The 22,896-nt window shown below is 37.6% G+C and overlaps 1 protein-coding gene across 8 annotated transcripts in view; it reads right to left on the bottom strand.

Annotated features, from left to right (window-relative positions):
- The window catches only part of LOC133529761 (cGMP-specific 3',5'-cyclic phosphodiesterase-like), a 209,006-nt gene extending 186,382 nt beyond the window's left edge, over window positions 1-22,624 (bottom strand). For 7 of the 8 annotated variants that reach the window (XR_009801204.1, XR_009801205.1, XR_009801203.1 and 4 more), the window contains exon 1: window positions 21,927-22,623. The gene's annotated coding sequence lies outside the window, so the exon portion shown is untranslated. Of the gene's footprint in view, window positions 1-21,922 lie in introns of all 8 variants that reach the window. The other variant, XR_009801207.1, reaches the window with a different exon arrangement.
- Window positions 22,625-22,896: the final 272 nt, after the last annotated feature.

Consider the following 22,896-nt stretch of genomic DNA (forward strand, 5'->3'; position numbering starts at 1 on the left):
TCAGTAAATAAGAACAATAAAAACTATACTCATCCTTTTCTTTTGGATGCTAGTACTAGTGTAAGACAAAGATAGTATGACTCCTTCTGTCTATGTTTGAAATGAGATAGCCCTTTGACAAACTATATTTATTTTTGACGCAATTAATCTAAAACCGTTTCATTAATAGATTTTAAACTGTCGTTACTCACATTAGCATTATGGTAATTATAATGGTTTAAGGACGTCCGCGACATTACACGTGTGCACCGAATAATAGTATGATCGCCGTTGAATGACGCGGGCAGGTGCGGCGGAATTTAACTACAATTTCACCCGCGCGCGTGTTCCCGCTCCGTGCACCCGTGTGACGTTGCGGACGCTCTAACTCACAGTATTTCGGAGAGCCTAGGTTGTCGCTGACGACATCTAGCGTCAACTAGCGGATATATCATTGCTGCTACTTGACAAAAAACGTCGTGACGAACGAAAAGTCTAAAGCTCAACAATTGTCAGCCAATATTATAACCGGATTAACCGGAACTCTATTTTCAACTCCTTCTGCTTGTAATATTAGTCGTAAATATTGAGCAATACACTTATCGGCAGTCGCGACATCCAATTTCGTGATATCTAGTATCAAGTAGCCGTAGGTACTGATAAATCCGCTACTTGGCGCTAGATGTCGACTACGAAAATAAGCGTTTTGGTAAGAAAACTGATGTATGGAGTGAGCACTCCATGCTTACTTATTTCTCTATGGCAGCGGTCTCGAATGTCACGATAGCCGCGCGCTGCGTCTAAAAATATCGATACGGACAAAGTGCCCAAAATATGTATACACGACCTTGTTGCCCCTATATTAAGGTAGTATACATATTTTTGGTACTTTGTCTGTATAGATATATTATCATTCGTGACGGTACTCGCGTCCTCGTGTGCGCGCGTATAGATCGTGTCATTCACGACGACGCGTGCCTTGATTCGTATTGTCACGTTATTAAAGGTTAGATTTGACAAATCTGCGCGTCATCGTGGATCACACGAACTATATACGTGAGTTGAACCGTAAAATTAGCTTAATTACCGTTTTCATTTGCAATAATAAATCCAAATTCAATTAAGATCTGCGTTTGCAACATCAGCGCGTACTATTGTTTCAAATAATTCAGTCTCGTTTGTTCAACTGAATTTTAACACATCAAAATTGTGCTAATTTGAGCATACAATCTGATGAAATGTCAAATAAATACCTATCCTATTCATTTGTCATAATAGCAAATACAAGCAAATGGTTTTAAGATGACATTCGGGTTGCGACTGCAGCATCGTTAAGGTACTGTTCGGATTCAGACTACACCAGCATTACTGCAGCAGTATTGCAGCATTACATTACTGCCACAAATGTCGAATCCGTCAGCAACATCGGTATTGACATTTGCGGAAGTAATGCAGACGGCGGTATTAATGTCGATAATAATGTCGACTGCATTTAATAGTAATTTACTGCAGCAGTAGCAGTAACGTTACCGCAGAACGTGACGTTCGGATGACAACTGTAACCACATTACTGTTCCGACATTACTGCTGTGGCCTTGACACGGGCGCTCTATTTGTCAATTTGATAAAATTAATGACGTTCGTGACCACATTACTGTCACGATTAGAAGCAATACTGTCACGATTAGAAGCAATACTGTCAACAATTACTTTAAAAAAAATTGACAGTGACAGTTCCCGCGTCAACGGCGCTGCAGTCGCCATCTGGATGTAACCTCAAAACATATCCATTCTCAGCAAGTAATACGTCTGGAACTGTGTAATGTTTGGAGAGCAAATAGTATTCACGCCAAGTAGGTCGCTCCCGGCTGGTACGAGATACATTATAAGGGCAGAATCTGCTCGACTTGGGATATATCATAGAGGTACAATATTAGTATAGAAAATGGTAGAGCCGGCAGATGACCGAACGAGATGCTCTTATGGAACTTTCAGTACGAGTAGCAGAGAAAGCGCTATGATTGTTGGTTCTTGTCACAGTTTCATTTTTTTTATTCCCCACCGTAAATTTTAGTATTGCTTATGGTGGGCAACAAATAAGCCGACCAAATTACGTAGGTTGTTTTTGGTATGTTGTCAGGATTGTTAAAACGTGTTTTTAATTTGACGCATTGCGTATGTTCTGTCCCTCACGGGCACACGCGTATAGTACGTCTAGTTGATTCTACCATCTATAAGAAATAAATAACACGAGCGTGCTAAAAACAAAATGTACAAGCTTTTTTGGAAATGCTCCTCCAATGTTTCTGTACACAAACTAGGGGAGAAATAGAAAATGACACTGGAATTTCAGCAGCGTCCGTCTAACAGCCAGCCATTTGTTTCCCCAGTTTCCTGCCATCGAAAAACGACGTAAGTGAAGAGAGTATCCAACCACATATAACGTTTTGTCAGCAAGGCGTTGCGTTGCAAATCCCAAAAAGAAGAGTTACGTCTTGGACTGCACCCAACACGCAAAGTTCGGGTTCGGACAAAGGAATTGCTGGCTATAATATGGACAGCTAAATTATTTTGCTGTTATTTTATATTAAAGGGATTTTGTTGAAGGAAAACAAATGATAATGAGTACTATGCTCACTGTTCTTATAGGGAGCGTGCATGAACTGTAGGAGGCAGCACAGGAGCCGTCAGATTTTTGGCGCGAGGCGTAAATGTGATGTTTATTGTTCCGATGTAGCCCACAAGATGGCAGAATCTACTACGCACAAGAAAACACGTGACGTGTATATGTGCATGTTTATGGTTCCGATTCAGGCCACAAGATGGCAGACCCTCCAACGCGCACGGTCTCTATAATTTAATGTTACACACTAAAATAATCAGCCTTTCAACGCAATTCACTATAATATGTATTACTTTTTGTATTGCTGTTGATGCCCCAAATAAATAAAATAAAAATAATAAATTGATTGCTATTGCTATGGTTGATTAGTAGAGATTACTTACAGACATCATTGAATTTAACTTTTAATGAATAAAATACTTTGCAAATTTAATAAAGCTTTAATCTAACACTTTTATGATAAACGTTTAATTAACCACGAGTTTTACATACAAAATTAAAATGAAGGGTTGCCAAATGGTACCTATAACAACAAGGCATTTTCTTATGTGAACGATCTGGCCGTGGAATGAACTTAATGCCACTCTGCGGCTTAACAAAAAAATTTTATGCGTTTAATTAAAAAAATTGTGTACAGATTTCTAAACGGCAACGAGTAGGCGTCCATAGGCTACTGAAGTTAAGGTAATGCAAAGGGAATTTGAAACAGAGGTGGATTGTCAAAGTAAACTTTGTAGCCACAGTAAATTTGCTGCCATCTTTCGATACATGATTAAAACTTTTAGAACGCCATTACACTTTGATCCTTATTCTTTCACTGATGCGTTAAATTTGTTAAATATCAAAAAGTGGCGCCATCTAGAGCATAGGTCAAAGGTTATGGCGCCTTCGCCCGAAAAGATGTCACCATACCTTTGGCCTAAGGTTTTTTTTTAAGGTTTAAACTTCCAATAAGGAATAAAGTAAGGGTACCATTCGATTCCTTACATTATCCAAAAAAATCATTGTATAGCAACCTATATGTATACATAAACGCAATATTTCATCGACAAAATCGCAATTTTCTCGTTTTCCATAACCACTTTAAGATAAGATGGCATCTCAGTGACCGTGACGTCACGTTCACTTATTGTTTTGTTAGGTAGGAGCGTTTCGCGAGTTAAGTACGACTATAGGAGTTTAACTGTCATTTCTGACTTTTGTATTGCGTTAATGCAATGGATCTTATATAATTTGATCTTAAAATCTTTGCAGATCGGATACTCCACCGAACACTGTCTATGACCGTAATATGATAAGATTCATATACTAGCCGTGTCTTATCCAACCTCGACATTGTGCAGAATCATCAACACCTTGATGGAGCCATAACACGAAAAATTGATTGATTGAAACCATTAATTGGACCCGGGTACGTCCTTAAACTACGTCCAAAAGAGAGGTATGGGCATTGTGAATGTCATCTCGCCCTTTGGTCCGTTTTCATAACTATGGTTTTCGTAACTGGCTGCCAAAGAAGATTTATTTTTCCTGTTTCATAATTAATTATCAAACAAGAATTCACTTTCTGCTTTCGTAATCGAGTATTTTTTCTTCGTTCGTAATTAATTATCAAAACTTATTACTTTTTCTTTTTTCATAATTGGACATTTTCGTGTGATACACTTAGTACCTTTTTCATGTAAAACGATACATACCTTTTTTGTAAGATAGACAAATTTAATGTTATTTATATACTCAGAATCATGAGCTGATTCCATCCTCCTACGAAAAAGTAGGCATATTTCTGAAAATTTTCATACATTTCACTTTGTTTTCCATAGTCCATTCCGTAACCGCCGTACAACGCGTTTGAAAAATTGTAACGGAACCTAAAAATAAAACTTAGGACGCTTTCTTTCTCCTAGTAGGATAGAAAAGAAAGAGCGTGATCCTAAGAATGTAAGAACATATGAGATATTATTCAGGATAATTAAAAGTCAAATTTCTGATTGGAAACCAGCAAGAGTGACTTTAGATTACGAAGTAGCAGCTATGAAAGGTATTCAAATCGTATTTCCAGACGTCATAGTGAAGGGTTGCTTTTTACACTTCTGCAATACGCTTTTCCGTAAAGCAAAGATGCTCGATATGAACTCGAGAATTCAAAGACGTCATGTCGCCCGTTGTGCCGGTTTAGCACGTTTACCTTTAGCGTTCTTTAAAGAGGGATACGAATATGTGATGAATAGAGCCCCAAATGATGATCAAACTACAATATTTAACAAGTACTACCAATTGAAATGGAAGAAAGACATCGGATTTATTAAAAAGTGGTGTTGCGAAGAGATGAAAATCCGAACCACAAACGCAGTTGAGGCGTGGCACTCGCGTATAAATAAATATGTGGGAAGAAAGAATCCCAATATAGCACAAATATTAGATGTGTTAGAAATGGAGACTAAACTTCGCAATTATAAGCGATCAATGAAGGTAAATAAAAACTATCAAGAAATCGATCAAGAGATTGAAAGGGCAGTAGCAGAGTTAGTTGAAAACAAAATAACTACCGGGCACTGCGTTGAGATTATTGCTCCATTTATGTATTAGATTAGACTAAGAAGAATTATTACTAAGTGAAAATTATATTTTTTGTTAAAGGAAGTTAGGTCATATTTTTCATTTATTTTACTTATACAAATCTAGAAAATTAAAGTAGATGATTTACAATATTCGTATTTTTATTTTCTCTAATTTACTGTAGGGATATCTATGTAGGTACTTTTATTGTATCTAAGTTTTTTTTTAATCAAAATTGGTACAGAAAGAGCCTGGATGTTGCTCTCTTCTCTTTTGTAGTCAATTTACCCAGTCAGTCACTCACAGGGTAAATTGGCAACAAAAAGGGAACTTGACTTCCAAAAAATAAATCGAAGTTAATAACGAAACTCGATTACTAAAAGAGTAATAAATTCTTGTTTGATAACTAATTAATTAATTACGAATCAGCGAAAAATAATTCATATTTCGTAGCCAATCCAGGCGAAAACAGAAAAGAAAATCTTATTTCATAACCAGTTACGAAACTCGATTACGAAACCAGAAAGTATATTCTTGTTTGATAATTAATTATGAAATAGGAAAAATTAATCTTCTTTGGCAGCCAGTTACGAAAACCATAGTTATGAAAACGGACCAAAGGCATCTCGCTTTGTGTGGTAGGGCACAGCACAGCGGATGTCATTCCAGATCTAGAGCGGAGCCCAACTGGGGAAGTACCTCCACCTTACAGAAAACCGCAGCCAAATAACACTAGACCCTAGTGTTGTGTTCCTGCCGGTGAGTAAGGTTGCCAGAGCTCAACGAGGGGGGGGGGGGGGGATGCTAGGGTCGGCAACGCGCATGTGACTCCTCTGGAGTTGCAGGTGTACATAGGCTACAGAGACTGCTTACCATCAGGCGGCCGTATGCTTGTTTGCCACCGACGTAGTATAAAAAAAAATCATCTAGCCATTTTTCTACTAGGTAAATATAGCTGCAGATTATTCCAGATTGATAATCAGTCCATCTTTTATTCAACTCGTGAACTGAAGTGCCGAAGCTACAAAATCAATGACATTGTCACTCGCTATCGGGACAGGCCCTCAGCAGTACTTTGCGGATAATGTTATCTTGATGGACTTTTCCGTTTTGATATCGATAATTTGATATTATTCTCTAGTGTTTTGCTTTTTGTTGGTTTGAGTTTACGGATTCACCGTGTTCATAAAACTTAGCTTCTGTTTTTTTATCTTTCTAACGAACACAAATGTGAAAATCAAGGCCCGATGTTGTCTATTCTCAATACAGAATTGAGTATTCAAGCCGTAGCCATTTTGGTGGTTACACTGCTGTGTATGTGTGCGTAAAAATGGTTTTTAGGGATGTGGACTGGACGATTTTAATCATGTTATTATATCGATAAGCGCTACACAGCGGAATGGAATAGTGATTAATTGAAGCTTAAATATGTTCACTAAAAATAAACATCATAGAAATGCTAATGTATAATGTGTAATGATAGCGGATAGGTTTGATTGTCCTTATATACGACAGTGCTGCAGTGTGCACATCTCTAACAATGCTCAAGTAGTGGGGTGATGTGCGCACTGTTGCAATGGAGTATTTATTTATTTGTGTACATAGTCATAGCAATATAAAAACCTTAGATATAAGAATACTAACGTAGATAATAAGATAATGAGCTATTATGTTACTAACCATGTATTATACATAAATCCTTGTTATTTGAAATAAATGATTAATGATAATAATAACAATAAATATTTTATAATATAATAAACCAACTCAATTCTTGTGGAAAACATATTTCAGTAAAGTTAGACTAAGATAAACTGGCAGCGATTTTGATAGCCCAGACGGTGCAAGTGTCAAGTAAACGTCATAATTTTATAGAATTTTGACGTCTAAAATAACCGTCTGGGCTATCAAAATTGCTGTCAACTAATTTTGGTTTGACTCTAGTTATGTATAGTAATTAAAATCCAAACTTTCTCTACGTTTCAACCTGTGTTGTGACAATAAAATCATGACCTGATACCCACGATAAAAAAAGCGTTTTCTGTTAATTTTTAGTTATTGTTAAACCTTTTAAGTCCAATTATAATTGTACGAAATGTCGATAGTTTATCGATATTACTTTATCGACATGGCGACAGCATATGGTTATACATTGTTGATCATATATGAAAAATGTGTGGGTGTGTGGTGACGGTGACAGCTGGCTTTGACTTCATCTTTTGAATCTTAAATCTGTGGTGAAAATTACCAAAATACACAATCAATTGTCAACAACCATGTTAGATTTGATGTATGTTTATGAAGAATGCCATAATTTTATTGTTAAGCATAAAAACTTTTTTATTAAACAAGTATTTAGAGCAAAACCATCCAACTATTATTTTGCCATATAACTATGATTTTTAAGTATTAACCGCACTTAAGGGAAGATAATATTCGACTTAATTTTGGAGTATTCTTAGGAACTATTGCTTGGACTAGCTTTGGTTGGATATACGTTATTACTTTTGTAAAAGAAAGAAAATACACGTGCACTGCGTACAAGCGATCCTCCCCCACCGGAATTATGCAAATTCTCCTCTTTTTGGAATGTTTCCAAAGGTATATCGCGCGGATACGTTATTGGCCTTATTGGGTCAGTTTAGGTTGACCCAAGAAGCAAATTTGATAAGCGGTGTCGTTTAATTGTATTGTTTCTCTACTGAGGTTTTATACTACGTCGGTGGCAATCAAGCATACGGCCCGCCTGATGGTAAGCAGTGTCCGTAGCCTATGTACGCCTGCAACTCCAGAGGTGTGCGATAAAGAGTATTTGTATTGTATTGTATTGTACGCTAAGGGCGCTTTCAGACTAGGATTTTAACGCGCCTATAAGCTATTTTTTGAAAGCTCGTGAAGTTGCGTATATAGCGCACACCGAAAGGGCACCGTGCCCTAGTTCAGTTCAGTAAACAGAAAATAACTATTCCGTCTTCTTTTAGAGATAATGATAATTCTTGTAATGTCCCTGTAATAACTTAGTGAAAAGTCCCTTTTTATGCGATGCTGCCACTATGTGACTTGACCTACTACTACTACTACCTACTGACAGACATTAAAGTTTTAAAATAAAAAGTAGTAGTTTTAAATATAATGATTTATATAAAATTAGATTTAAATTATAGTTTGACATGCATGAATTAATATGTATAATTTAAGATAAAAAGTTCAAGGTGTCCTTCTACTTACCAAGCAGTACTCAACGTCATATAATAAACCAAGATCGAAAAATTCAAGTCAAGGAATTTAATTTCAGTACCATTTGTCAAAGTGACAATAGGTGAGGTCCCTAGCGACTTTTATGTTGATTGTCAATGTGACAAGGTACGAAATACTTATTTAAACTTGCACGATTTTCACACATTATTTACTCACAAAAACAACACACACAAAACATTGCAATTTCAATCCCACATGGAATTCAGTCATAAGTATATGTAAGCGAAAACGAATATCGACAGTCGAAAAATCGAATATCGTTAGTTTTGTGTGTCATCAAAGTAACATCCCTAGTGGGCAAAACGTTCAAGTTAATAAACAAAACCAAGTGCGGGTAGTACAAAAAACTAGCGCGGATAGAAGATGTTGATGTCAACTTTAGCCAGTCTTCTCCGAGGCCGCGCCGTCCTCGAAATGTCGGAGGTAAATTGAAATTTTAATATATTTTTTTTATACTACGTCGGTGCCAAAAAAGCATACGGCCCGCCTGATGGCAAGCAGTCTCCGTAACCTATGTACGCCTGCAACTCCAGAGGAGTTACATGCGCGTTGCTGATCCTAAACCCGCCCCCCCCCCCCTCGTTGAGCTCTGGCAACCTTACTCACCGGCAGGAACACAACACTATGAGTAGGGTCTAGTGTTATTTGGCTGCGGTTTTCTGTAAGGTGGAGGTACTTCCCCAGTTGGGCTCCGCTCTAGATCTTGAATGACATCCACTGGCTGTGCCCTAACACACAAAGCGAGATGAAATTCACAATGCCCATACCTCTCTTTTGGACGTAGTTTAAGGACGTACCCGGGTCCATACGCGATTAAGTCCCGTTTCTGTGAGTTAATAAGGTACGAAATGGTACTGAAAGTAAATTCTTTCACCACTACAATCTCGGAATTGATAATTTAAAAAAATCTGCTTTAGTAGAAACTATCAGACATCGGATTTCAGGGGGCAAAATTTAATGACAAGTAGGGAGTTCCAACATAGATAGACTCAATTATTGGTGCTATGGAAGGTGGAGGTAAGGAATGGAATCACTATGTACCAAAAAGTGTCATCAAAAACCTTAAATAGGTCGCTACAATACCTAAAATACTTGAAAAAAAAAAAACAAATCGTAGACAGCGCACTTCATTCCGTCAATAACGCCTAGATTCTTAGCTACTCTAACGCTAGTCTGGAGAGATTTTGAACTATTATTTATAGCTGACAGCTTGCAACAGTTCTACCATAAGAGATTTCACTCCTTTTAATTCCACACTCCATAATTGGTGTTTTTCCCGTATACAGATCGTGTCATTCACGACGAAGCGTGCCTTGACTCTTATTGTCATGATATTAAAGGTTAAATTTGACAAATCTGCGCGTCATCGTGGATGACACGAACTGTACTATTTTGGTTTGAAAGTGACTATATTTGTAAGTATTATTTTATAGACGATGATAAAGTATTCATTTGTGATTTCAATGACTTTCTGGATACTCCTCTACCTACACAATATCTCTGGCATACCCACTTTGTCAGTAGAAAAAGGCAGCAAAAGTAAAAAATCTAGTCGCGAAGTATTGACTTCCTATTGAAAATTTGGAATTTCGCGCCGTTTTCTTCTGACAAAGTGGGTGTGTCTGACTATACCTATTAAGAGGGAAGAATAGCTTTTTGAATCTAACGAAATAAAGAGAAAACGGTTTCCACTAACTAAATCTTAACAAATCACTTTGATTTTGATCGCTTCAGCATAATATATTATAGGTTTAAAGGTTTCGCTTTTTAGGTTTTTTTTGGTTTGCAAATTTAAAAAAAAAAGAAAACCTATAAACCTAGCTTTTCATTGTGTAAATAGCATACTAACAAAAGCGGCCAAGTGCGAGTCGGACTCGCGCATGAAGGGTTCCGTACAATTTAAGACGTATTAAAAAAAAATCTTCTTATTAGATCTTGTTCAACATTTTACCACTTTGGACACACATTTTACCACTTTGGAATTGTCTCTCGCGCAAACTATTCAGTTTAGAAAAAAATGATATTAGGAACCTAAATATCAGTTTTGAAGACCTATCCATAGATACCCCACACGTATATGTTTGATGAAAAAAATTTTTTTTTTAAATTTTATGACGTATTAAAAAAAAACTACTCACTAGATCTCGTTCAAACCAATTTTCGGTGGAAGTTTGCATGGTAATGTATATCATATATTCTTTTTAGATTTTTCATTCTGTTATTTTAGAAGTTACAGGGGGGGGGGACACACTTTTTTTTCACTTTGGAAGGTTCTCTCGCGCAAACTATTCAGTTTAGAAAAAAATGATATTAGAAACCTTAATATCATTTTTGAAGACCTATCCATAGATACCCCACACGTATGGGTATGATGAAAAAAAAATTTTTTTTTTAAATTTCATGACGTATTAAAAAAAAACTACTTACTAGATCTCGTTCAAACCAATTTTCGGTGGAAGTTTACATGGCAATGTATATCATATATTTTTTTTAGATTTTTCATTCTGTTATTTTAGAAGTTACGGGGGGGGGGGGGGGACAAACATTTTACCACTTTGGAAGTGTCTCTCGCGCAAACTATTCATTTTAGAAAAAAATGATATTAGAAACCTCAATATCATTTTTGAAGACCTATCCATAGATACCCCACACGTATGGGTTTGATGAAAAAAGATTTTTTGAGTTTCAGTTCTAAGTATGGGGAACCCTCAAAATTTATTGTTTTTTTTCTATTTTTGTGTAAACATCCTAATGCGGTTCATAGACTACATCTACTTACCAAGTTTGAACAGTACAGCTCTTATAGTTTCGGAAAAAAGTGGCTGTGACAGAATCGGACAGACAGACGGACATGACGAATCTATAAGGGTTCCGTTTTTTGCCATTTGGCTACGGAACCCTAAAAAAGAAAGCTTTTATCAGAGGAAAGACTGGTCATAAAGAAAATTACATTGCCACTTCCATGATTGAGAAAAAGCGGCCTAATAAAAAGCAAGGGTGAAGAAAGTATTGATAAGAGCAAGTTGAATTTCACAAAAATGTATTTATATTTTACGAAAAAAAATATAAACACTTTTTTTTTTATTGTGTTGTGCTAATGGTTGTGTTAGATAAAGATAGTTTATTATTCACGTAGGCATATTACAATGCGCTTATGAACGTCAAATAAAGCTATGCCAGCTCTAACACCTCTGACCCGAGAAGTTTTAAATCGCTCCTAAATTGTAGGAGGGTATTTCAATATGGGCCGGCAAGAAACTCGGCAACTAACTTAATCGGCGGTTAGATTATTAGAGCGGCCAAGGTGGTCAAAAATATCTGAACATGCACTGTAATACTATTTAGACGAATTATATCGCGTACTTATAACAATTTTACGACACGTCAGTATCTATTTTAAATTTATTATACGGGATATAATTGTTGTTGATTGTTTGTTTTAAGTTACTGTTTTTCTTTTTATTAATGCCTGCACTGTTTCTGTTTAGCATGATTGATGGTAGAGAATGCCTTTAGGCATTAAGTTCGGCATTTGTAATGTTTTAGTTATATTGTGCAATAATATTGGACCCGGGTATGTACTTGGACCCGGGTATGTCCTTAAACTATGTCCAAAACAGAGGTACGGGCACTGTAATTGTCATCTCGCTTAGTGTGGTAGGGCACACTACGCACAGCACAGCAGATGTCATTCCAGATCTAGAACAGAGCCCAACTAGGGAAGTACCCCCACCTTACAGAAAACCGCAGCCAAATAACACTAGACCCTACTCATAGCGTTGTGTTCCTGCCGGTGAGTAAGGTTGCCAGAGCTCCACGAGGGTGCGGAGTATTATGGTCGGCAAGGCGCATGTAGCACCTCCGGAGTTACAGGCGTCCATAGGCTACGGAGACTGCTTACCATCAGGCGGGCCGTATGATTGTTTGCCACCGACGTAGTATTAAAAAAAATGAACTCCATCTACGTCAAAAAACCAATATTATCCTCACATTACATATGTTGATGTTATACGCTCATACGTCATTAGCATTTTCCTGTTAGGTAATGTGATAATACGAACGAGGCAACGAACTAGAATAAATGTAGAAGTCTGATTAGAGCCCAACGAGTCGGACTCGCCCACCGAGGGTATCGTACTTTTTAGTATTTGTTATTATAGCGGAAACAGAAATACATCATCTGTGAAAATTTCAACTGTCTAACTTTCACTTATGGAGTGTGGAATTAAGAGGAGTGGCATCTCTTATGGTAGAACTGTTGCAAAAGTGTCCAGCTGTCAGCTATAAATAATAGTTCCAAATCTCTCCAGAGTAGCGCTAGAGTAGCTAAGAACCTAGGCTTTATTGACGGAGTCAATTGCGCTGTCTGTGATTTGATTTTTTTGTTCAAGTACTCTAGGTATTGTTGCCACCTATTTAAAGTTTTTTGATGACACTTTTTGGTACATGGAGATTTCGCTCCTTATCTCGACCTTCCGTACTTTCACTGTTCATGAGATATGTGACAGATGCCTGGTCCATGCCCATAGCCTGGTGACAGACGGACAGACGGGCGGACAGCGGAGTCTTAGTAATAGGGTCCCGTTTTAACCTTTGGGTACGGAACCCTAAAAATGACTCTACGTGTATTGTGCCGCGAGCGACTCAACTACTCTTTGGACTAATCTGTACTGCGCGCAGCTTGACAACGCCAAATATTGTAACGCCGCACAAGAGGATGGATGCTGGATGTCATTCAATACCTCCCACGAAGAGAGGTATGAGTGACCACTTCCGCCTTTCGGCTGTGGCGGGTCGCTCCCCACCGATGTGGGGAGGTCAACTGCACGTCTTTTGGACGACGGCGTGTACTGCTGGTGTAGGCCAGCTCTTCGCTACCGATCGTTACCCAACCCCACGATCCCTAGCCTGGTGATACCATTTGAGCGAGGCCAGGGTTCGGGGTGAAGGCGACCGGTACCTTAGCTGGTGTGTGCGGCGTGCTGGTGAGGCTAGACCGCACAAGAGGTTTGACATAAGGTAAGGTGGGGTCTAGATGAACAGAAGAGAAGAAGAATAAGAGATTCCTTAAAGGGATAAGTTCACCTTTGTACTAAAGATGACTGTTTTATTTCCTGTTTTGTTTTTATTTCTGTACAATAAAGAGTTTTACTACTACTACTACGAACATAGTTTATTTTCGGGGTAAGACAAACAGTATGAGGATTTCCTATAGTCTTTTGAGTCTGAATTTGAAGAACTCGACTCGTTTTTACGAGATTCGGCGCTTGAAAAATTTCTGAGTCTTCTAAGTCCAGAGGCGAGTCCTTTATTGAGTCGTTAAAGAGCAACTCAAATGGACTCGAGCCTCCGAATAAAGACTCCGTCAACATTTTTATAGGTTTTACCTGAATAACAGTGAAGAAATTAGGCGTTATTGTATGATTTGTGTATCCACGAATATTACTTTTAAAGACAATGCATTTCACGTTGATAAAATCAAATTACACGTTGATTATAAATATAAATAAATAAATAAATATAAATATTATAGGACATTATTACACAAATTGACTAAGTCCCACAGTAAGCTCAATAAGGCTTGTGTTGAGGGTACTTAGACAACGATATATATATTATAATATATAAATACTTAAAAACATAGAAAACACCCATGACTCAGGAACAAATATCCATGCTCATCACACGAATAAATGCCCTTACCAGGATTTGAACCCGGGACCATCAGCTTCGTAGGCAGGGTCACTACCCACTAGGCCAAACCGGTCGTCAAACCACATTAACCACATTATGACATTTAAGACAAACAAACTTAAAATATTGGTACGTAACTAACGTGTTAGCGCCTTATATATATTCTATCGCTATGTTTATGTCATTCGGTCATACGTCATTACCGTTTTCCTGTTAGGTTGTTTGATAACACGAACGAATAATCACGTGGTTACTACGCATAGTAAAACAAATGACAACTGGTTTACAAATGACTACTTATTTACTGTTAATTATTCGGACTCTAATTGAGTGTGTAGTAGGTATTTGTACAGGTGTAAAGACAAGACGTTTTGTACTATAGTACATTGTGCAACGAGAGGGTAAATTATGCAAACGAGGTCGAGTTTGCAATATTCTTACCCCCGGAGTTACATACAATATTTTTCATCGCACTTGCGAAGAAAAACTAATGTTTTTGCGAAAATATCTTAAATACGGTGACATTTCAAAACATTCGTCCGCCATATTGTCATTCTTTGACAGGTAAGGCATCGCAGACCTGACCGGCATTCAGCCACGGTAAAAATTTCAGTAAAAATATTTTAAACGGCTATTAAATTACTTACTTACTTACTAATTTAGCTCAATGACCCAAAATGAGTCTTGTCGTCCAACACAATTAAATTAAATTGGCTATTAAATCAATCAAATTAAATATTTGTTAACATACACAATAAAAATAAATTATAAACGTCAGTATTTTAAAAGTAAAACTCATTTATACCTACTTGGTTCGTATGGATTAGTGATACAATAAAAAACTCTTTTTTTCACAATCCATAACTCCCCCCGGGAACAATATATGCCTTTGTCCTTCAGTATACCTGCATAAAATAAGATCTTTTTCGAGCAAGTGTGATGAAAATGTAATTACTTAACAAGTCTCAATTTTTTTTGACGCAGACTTTAATTTCTTAGGCCCACCATCCCACCCGGGGTTAAGCGGTTAATCCGTTAACCCAGTGTTAAATTGCCCTGTTATAACAATGGTAACTCAAGGTTTAACCGGTTAACCCGGGGTTAGTGGAATGGTGCAAGTAGGCCTCTAGGTTTTCTACAAAGACTGGTCGAGCACTGTTCTCATAAAACATCGCTAGAGTTAGACCAAGCTAAGTTGGCAGCGATTATGGTGCCCAGCCCTGCCTGTGCAAGTGTTAAGTAAACGTCATAATTTCATAGAAGTTAGACGTTTCAAATAACACTTGCACAGTCTGGGGTTTCAAAATTGCCAACTTATCTTGGTCTGACTCTAGTCAATAAGAAAAACTGGTATTTTCTACAAAACACTTGAAAATCGATAACAGATGAAAGCATTATCAGACATCTGAGTAAGCTCATGCTTAGGCGGCTTCCTATAGTATATCAGTACGACCTTGGCTAGCCTATCTTGAAATTATAGACATGTAAATTATAAAGACTGTAATCTCCATATGCACTATGCAGTTATCACTGTCATAGAAGGCACCATATAAAAAAAATCTTCTTCCCATTACAACACCGTCTTTTATTGTGTTAGAAGAGGTTTTATTAGTTAATAATAAAATCCTACATATAAAATAATAATTGTGTATTCCCTATATCGCATTAAAGTATCAAAAGGCCTCTTTATGTTGGCTTCGGCTCCGCGCATGCCTACCAAATATACGGAACACCATCGTTCCGTAATGAGTAAAGACATACAAAACGGGTGCCCTCGTTTTCGCATAAAATGGATTGTCATATTTCATATGGCATAACACGATTGACATAATGCTATTTCGCATAAATGTCACTAATAATGCTTCAATTCGCCTAAAAAGCTGTGTTCCTAATATATTATGGGCATAATATTCTTTGGCCGTATATAAAAATGTTTTTTTTTTCGCTCACTGCACCAATTGTGTATCTGTTTGGCCCTATGGTTGGTTGGCATTTAGCATTAAGCCCGCTATTTGCACATCGTTGTATTTATTTTGTGCAATAAAGGTTAAATAAATAAATAATAATTATATACCTGACAATTACAGTTCCATTAGCCAATTTATTACTTTATTATCCTTTTGTGCCATTTTTCTATTCAAATGACACAAATAATGTAAACAAACCAATTTACCCTAATTTTTTCAGAGATAATCTCGCACTTTTTGTAGACAACCATAATTAATTCAACAGTTTTATATACTTAAATCTTGTAAGTATTTATGAATGACTAGTTAATATATGTTAATTATTAATATTTCAATGAAAACAACTACCGTAATACTAATAAAATCTGTCATAGGGGCATGGCACACTGCGTACGATTCGCACGTCGCTCCGAAGTTTGAGCGAGACAACGCTATGCGCGTATTATAGCGACATCCCATGCACGCAGTGTGCCATGCCCCATATTTTCTTTACATTATTTGCCATTTCTATTAAACTCCACTTTATGTAGACATACAGTCCTTATTATTTACTAGGTTACAGCGAGACTATCTCGAAACTAATCCCGTACGGAACGGCTGTAACTCTGTCTGATTTACAACCAGCCAAATGTTTTTATGATTCTCCTTGTTTAGTTAGACACGTTCAGCCAGATAACCTTATACTGTGTCTCGCCTGGTTTTTGTCCAGCCCATTCCAATGGTATTTATTGCTGCCGACGACGGCATTGTGGCTGCATATGTCATAAATGCAACTGTCAGCTTTAACGCATAGCGACTAAATAATTTATTTCTTAGTTAATAATTAGATTTCTAGTAATCATAAAATAATAATAATTCAGACTATATACGTCCCACTGCTGGGCATAGGCCTACTCCATTGCGCGAGAGGGTTTGGGCTATAGTCCCCACGCTGGCTCAATGCGGGTTGGGGACTTCACATACACATTTGAATTTCCTTGCGGATGTATGCAGGTTTCCTCACGATGGTTTCCTTCACCGAAAAACTAGTGGTAAATATCAAATGTATTTAGTATACTCCGTGCATAAGTTCCGAAAAACTCATTGTTACGAGCCAGGATCAGATCGCGACCTCCGGATTGAAAGTCGGACGTCCGATCCACTTGGCCACCACCGCGATTTCTAGTATTTACCGAAAAAAAAAACTTAATTTGTCACGATATTTTACTTTTTTAAGATATTCTCTACTTGACTGTAGGACTGTACTAGATATTCATTATAAAACAGTTAATCATTTATAAAATTACGTGCTCAATTACGCAATGTATCTGCCTACCCCATCAATCCTTTTAAATATTCAATATCCCCGGAAAATCCCGGGATAAAACCGATCGCATTTCAATAAAAAACTCGTTTCGAGCGTCGTTAAAAATCGAACGAAAAGGGAAACCAAATGACGTAGGCAGGTGTGCGGTTGATGTCAAAAAGATGGGGTTTTTTCGACTTATTTCACTTTAATAACGTGAAAAATGAGGAAAATTATTGACTAATAACCTCGTGAGATTCATTAGAAGACCAATCTAAGGAGAAAATAAAAAATAAGTAGTTAGAAGTCACAATAGGCAAAATGTAGTGTTTCTAGCAGAGTCAAACTCTATAGCGGAGCCTGAAAACCTAAAATGAATGTCCTATGTTCAGAACACTTGGTCGTTATTTCACTTGCCGTAAAATAAAAATGACCTAACGAGGTTAACATCCAGTTAGCACTGTTGACGTGAAAATAAAAAGTTTACAACAATTTTTGATTATTTTTGAAATAAAGAAAAGTTGAGACCCTTTGGCTAGGATCGAACTGGATTCTTTCTGAGATACCCTTATCAGTTTTGCTATTGGTACGGTCGTCTGAAAATATCGATACGGACAAACGTGCCAGAAATATGTATACACTACCCTAATATATGGGCCATAAAGTCGTGTAAACATATTTTTGGCACTTCAATCGTGTCAATGTTTTCAGACGTGATTGTACCATCAGCCGTAAAAGTGCATTGCGACTTTATCAATGAATTCATTCATAATTTCTCCATGAAATTTCGCAGCTCACTGTACCTACTAATCCTTGTTTTTAAGTTCTACTTATTAAATATGTGTCCATACTTACACGAAATAAATAAATCTAATCGCGGTAAAAGGTACTCGTATGTTGCCATTAAATATAAAGATAGTTTATTATTCAAGTAAGCATATTACAATGTGCTTATGAACACTCCGATGCTCGCTACTCACTTTGGCGGAGGCGGTGCCCACCACCAGACATATACATATGTGCCAGTGTCGGAGCATTTACCACCCGGCCACAAAGAACCATGGCCCATCTGGAAGGCGATGAACAGGCTCAGGTCTCAGGTTGGCCGTTGTAAACAGAGCATGGTCGAATGGGGACTGCTTAGTGGCCACTCTATCCAATATGCTTCACACACACATGACACTGCATCACATACCATGGCGCACCTGCTGGATTGCCCCGCGTGCCCGCACTCGTGCTCTAAATCTGACCTGAGAGATGCCACGGTCCGGGCTGTCAGTACCGCTGCTGAGCATCCACTGTTTAGGGGAACCTCGACACGAGAGAAGAAGAACGTCAAATAAAGTTACGCTGGCTATAACCCTACACCTCTGACCCGAGAACATTTAAACACGGCGGCACTTACATTGCCACTGTCTACCTATATCCTTTTGACTGTACTACTACACTACCATTTGAGAAATCATTCAATTGTCTACCGTATTCTTGCGCCACTAATTCCAAATTCAAACTAGTTTTTCAATTTATGCTACACATGTTATATGGACGTACAGTCGGTATCAATAGGACCGGATGAAACAAAGCACTAAAATTATCAGCAACGAATGCAACCCTGGAATACTTTTCCAAATATGGGTAAATATCTCTACAATTCGCGTTCTAAAATACCTATCTGTACAATCTCCATATGTTGTAATAAGTTTTCGGTAGAATAAGGCACATTTTAAATTTATATAAATTTACTCTGTACATACACTAACAAGCATACAGCACTTACTACTCGACACTTAACAGAACTTTTAGTAAGACAAATATAAGTAGATCGTAACTAGCTGACACACCTACAGGCCGAATACACCACCGCCATGTTGGACAGAATGTAACACACCTCTTCTTCCTCGCATTGTCCCGGCATTTCTGCCACGGCTCATGGGAGCCTAAGGTCTGCTTGGCAACTAATCCCTAGAATTGGCATAGGCTCTAGTTTTAACGAAAGCGACTGCCATCTGACCTTCTAAGGTAAGGGGGTACACTAGGCCTTATTGGGATCCGGTTTCCTCTCGATGTTTTCCTTCACGAAAAATTCATTGGTACAAGTCGGGGTTTGAACCCGCGACCTCCGGATTGAAAGTCGCACGCTCTTACCGCTAAGCCATATCTCTATTGTTAAGCTATTAGAAAACTTATCACGTAGTCTTATCCGCTACTTTCGATACAGACTGTACTAGGGCAGTGTAGAAGTCATTACCTCACATCAAAGAAATAGGGTTTTCAGTCTCCCTTTAAGATTACAGGATAAGCTGTCTATAAACATACCGAAAATACGGCAGATTCACAACCCTGCTGGGGATTTACTATTTTCTTTTTACGCATAGCTCCTATTTTGGATCATCCGAAAGAGATTAGAGATCTGCTTTCGGAATAAATATTCCTTTTACTGTAAAACAAAAACTGACGAAAGTTAAGGAAAGCTAAGTTCATAAAAACAGTTGGTACAATGCCTCAAGGGCCTATTTTAGAATTAAACTGGATATAGTAATCCTCCGTATACAAGATACAAGAAATTAATTGATAAAAGTCAATGGCATATATTCAAGTAACAATAGTAGGTACAGTATTTTTGGATTTGGATTTATGTCACTGTATATATCCATTATGTAGGTGATGGGCACCTTTGCGTTGGGAGCGACGCGGGGTGGGTTGTTTGACTAGTTTTTTTTTTTTTTTTAGTGGTTAGTTTAGGTTTAGTTTTATTTATAGTTAAGTTTATTTGTTAGTCCTTAAGTATTTTAATGATTGTATCTTTTTATTTAATAAGTATTGGGATAATAAATATTTTTTTTTTTTATGTAGATAGATAGATAGAATAGAATACTCTTTATTGGCACACCTCAGTAAAAAGATACAAGAAAATAAACAATGTTTATGTATATCGTTATTGTAACTAAAATATTGATACAAAAACAGTTTAGCTATAAGTGCATAAATAATTGGAATAGTGGTGATTTCAATTGTAATGGAATAAATAAATATCATAGGACATTCTTACACACATTGACTAAGTCCCACAGTAAGCTCAAACAGGCTTGTGTTATGGGTATCCCACGGGATGCGTTGTGCCATGGGTGGATTTCATCATTAAAAAGCTAAATTATAGACAGCCAAACTATTTTTTTATATAATTTTTTTTTTTTTATACTACGTCGGTGGCAAACAAGCATACGGCCTGCCTGATGGTAAGCAGTCTCCGTAGCCTATGTACACCTGCAACTCCAGAGGAGTTACATGCGCGTTGCCGACCCTAACCCCACCCCCCTCGTTGAGCTCTGGCAACCTTACTCACCGGCAGGAACACAACACTATGAGTAGGGTCAAGTGTTATTTGGCTGCGGTTTTCTGTAAGGTGGAGGTACTTCCCACGTTGGGCTCTGCTCTAGATCTGGAATGACATCTGCTGTGCTGTGCCCTAACGCTGTGCTCCTGTGTTATTAACGTGCCACATGTAAAATATTTTTTTTTGACGAGGTTTGAATGTCTGTTTTGTCCCCACTCACTTTCGTTTAAAAGTATGTGCCGCAATATAATTGATCTACATATAAAAACGATATTATATCTTTTTGTTAGGCTATTAGAAAATAAAAGATACTTTTGACGCGAAGTTTGATCCACTACTATTGATGCTGATTGTTCAAGCAAAAGGTTTAGTGGCCTTTGTGGTGGTATTCGTTGTCAATAAGGCGTTATATCCATTAAGTTCCAATTAACACTCACCCTTATGAACAATCAACGGTTTAAGCGTCAAATAGGTGTTAGTTTTTGCCTCGAAACAAAGAAAGACAATAGATTGTCTTTTCCCAATTTCTTTTAGGGTATCCTTCCTATTCAGGCAGCACCAGTATTGCAGCGCGACATTGCTGCCGCAAATGTCAACTTTAGTGTTACTTTCGGATTTTTGACAATTACAGTAGCAATGGCACGCCGCAGCACTGCAGCAGTAACAGTGCACGTTGAATCCAAACGGTACCTTTATCAAACCTTTAGGTAGTGAAGAAAAGTGCAGAAAGTTGTAAAAAGTAATCATAAATAGGTATATATATATCATCACGTCAAAATTGAACAAGATATAGAGTTAGTCACATTCACGAATCTTTATCTTATTGATCTACTTGTATGATACTGAGATACCGATCTAGCTGTAAAGGATGTTGTCAATGATCTCTCTTAACTTGACTGACTTCGACCAATTGTGACATTTGTGACCTTATATAACCAATGTTTTCTATGACCCGTTTGTATGGTAAACAAACCAGGTTTTCTGCGGTCACTCCCAACCGCAAAAGGTTTTTTAACTTAAGGAAATAATTAAGGATTTAAGTGTCATTGCGCGTCAGTAATTGACACAAATTAACAATCATCGGCTGTCGGAAAAAGCGGCTAACTACTGTCCTTACCAACGTACTTGGCGGTTTAGCTAATAAGCAACTAATAAGGAATGATCCTTAGCAACGAAATAAAAGCACAATGCAAATTCGCACAAACATTTAAGCTTTTACGTACTTACTTTTGCTGAAAATCCTCTATAGGTTGCCGTCAACAGAGCTCATTACATTACACTGGTACGTATTGACGCGTAGCGTCGAAAACAACCCTTAGCTCGGTGGTTAGTGGCGTCACAGGCTGTCTAAACTATACGCGAATAGACTATTCGTTTTCACACTCAATTTAATTGAAGAATGGATGTAGTGGTAACACGCGGATGAGCCGAGTAAGATCGGTGGGACGAGCGACGTGCGCGCTCCGCGGCGGCCGGGTGCAGACTGAAGGCTCGGTTGAGGTGTGCCGGGCCAATCGCGTGTCCCTTCCCCCTCCGCCTCGCCGCCCGCCCAGGCTCATGCCATAGAATACGTGATGTAGAATGTCAACAGTTCTAAATGGGTACCTAGGATTCAAGGATCTGGGATCCAATGCATAGCCAAGTGTAGGTAAATATAGACCGGTCGTAAATGAGATTGAAAATAGTTTAACGCAACGCAAGTATTCTAATATTTTACCAATGTGTTTGTATACAATTTTATATACATCGTTAATATATTATATATATCGTTGTCTAAGTACCCTCAACACAAGCCTTATTGAGCTTACCGTGGGGCTTAGTCAATTTCTGTAATAATGTCCTATAATATTTATTTATTTAATTTTGATAACTAGTACACTAGTTACATAAGTTTCTTTCCACTTATGTACCTACACATTTTTTTATAAAACTGTACTTGGCAATGATTGTCTTGTATTTTTTCCCTGTAGAGTTTTTATGAAAGAAACAAAGTTCAAATGAGGTAAATAGGTAATACTGAAAAGGAACAGCCGACAGTCATAATTTACGTATTACCAAAAGGTGATTTCATGATTGCAAACTTAATTTTTTAACCACCTAATCATATATTGGCTGATTTTTTATTCAATTTGGAGAATGTCACCTCACCACTTTAGATATAATGGCCGTATTTGTCAATTTTACAGTGATTACAGTG

This window comes from Cydia pomonella, chromosome 21 (assembly GCF_033807575.1).
Source record: "Cydia pomonella isolate Wapato2018A chromosome 21, ilCydPomo1, whole genome shotgun sequence".
Lineage (NCBI taxonomy): Eukaryota > Metazoa > Arthropoda > Insecta > Lepidoptera > Tortricidae > Cydia > Cydia pomonella.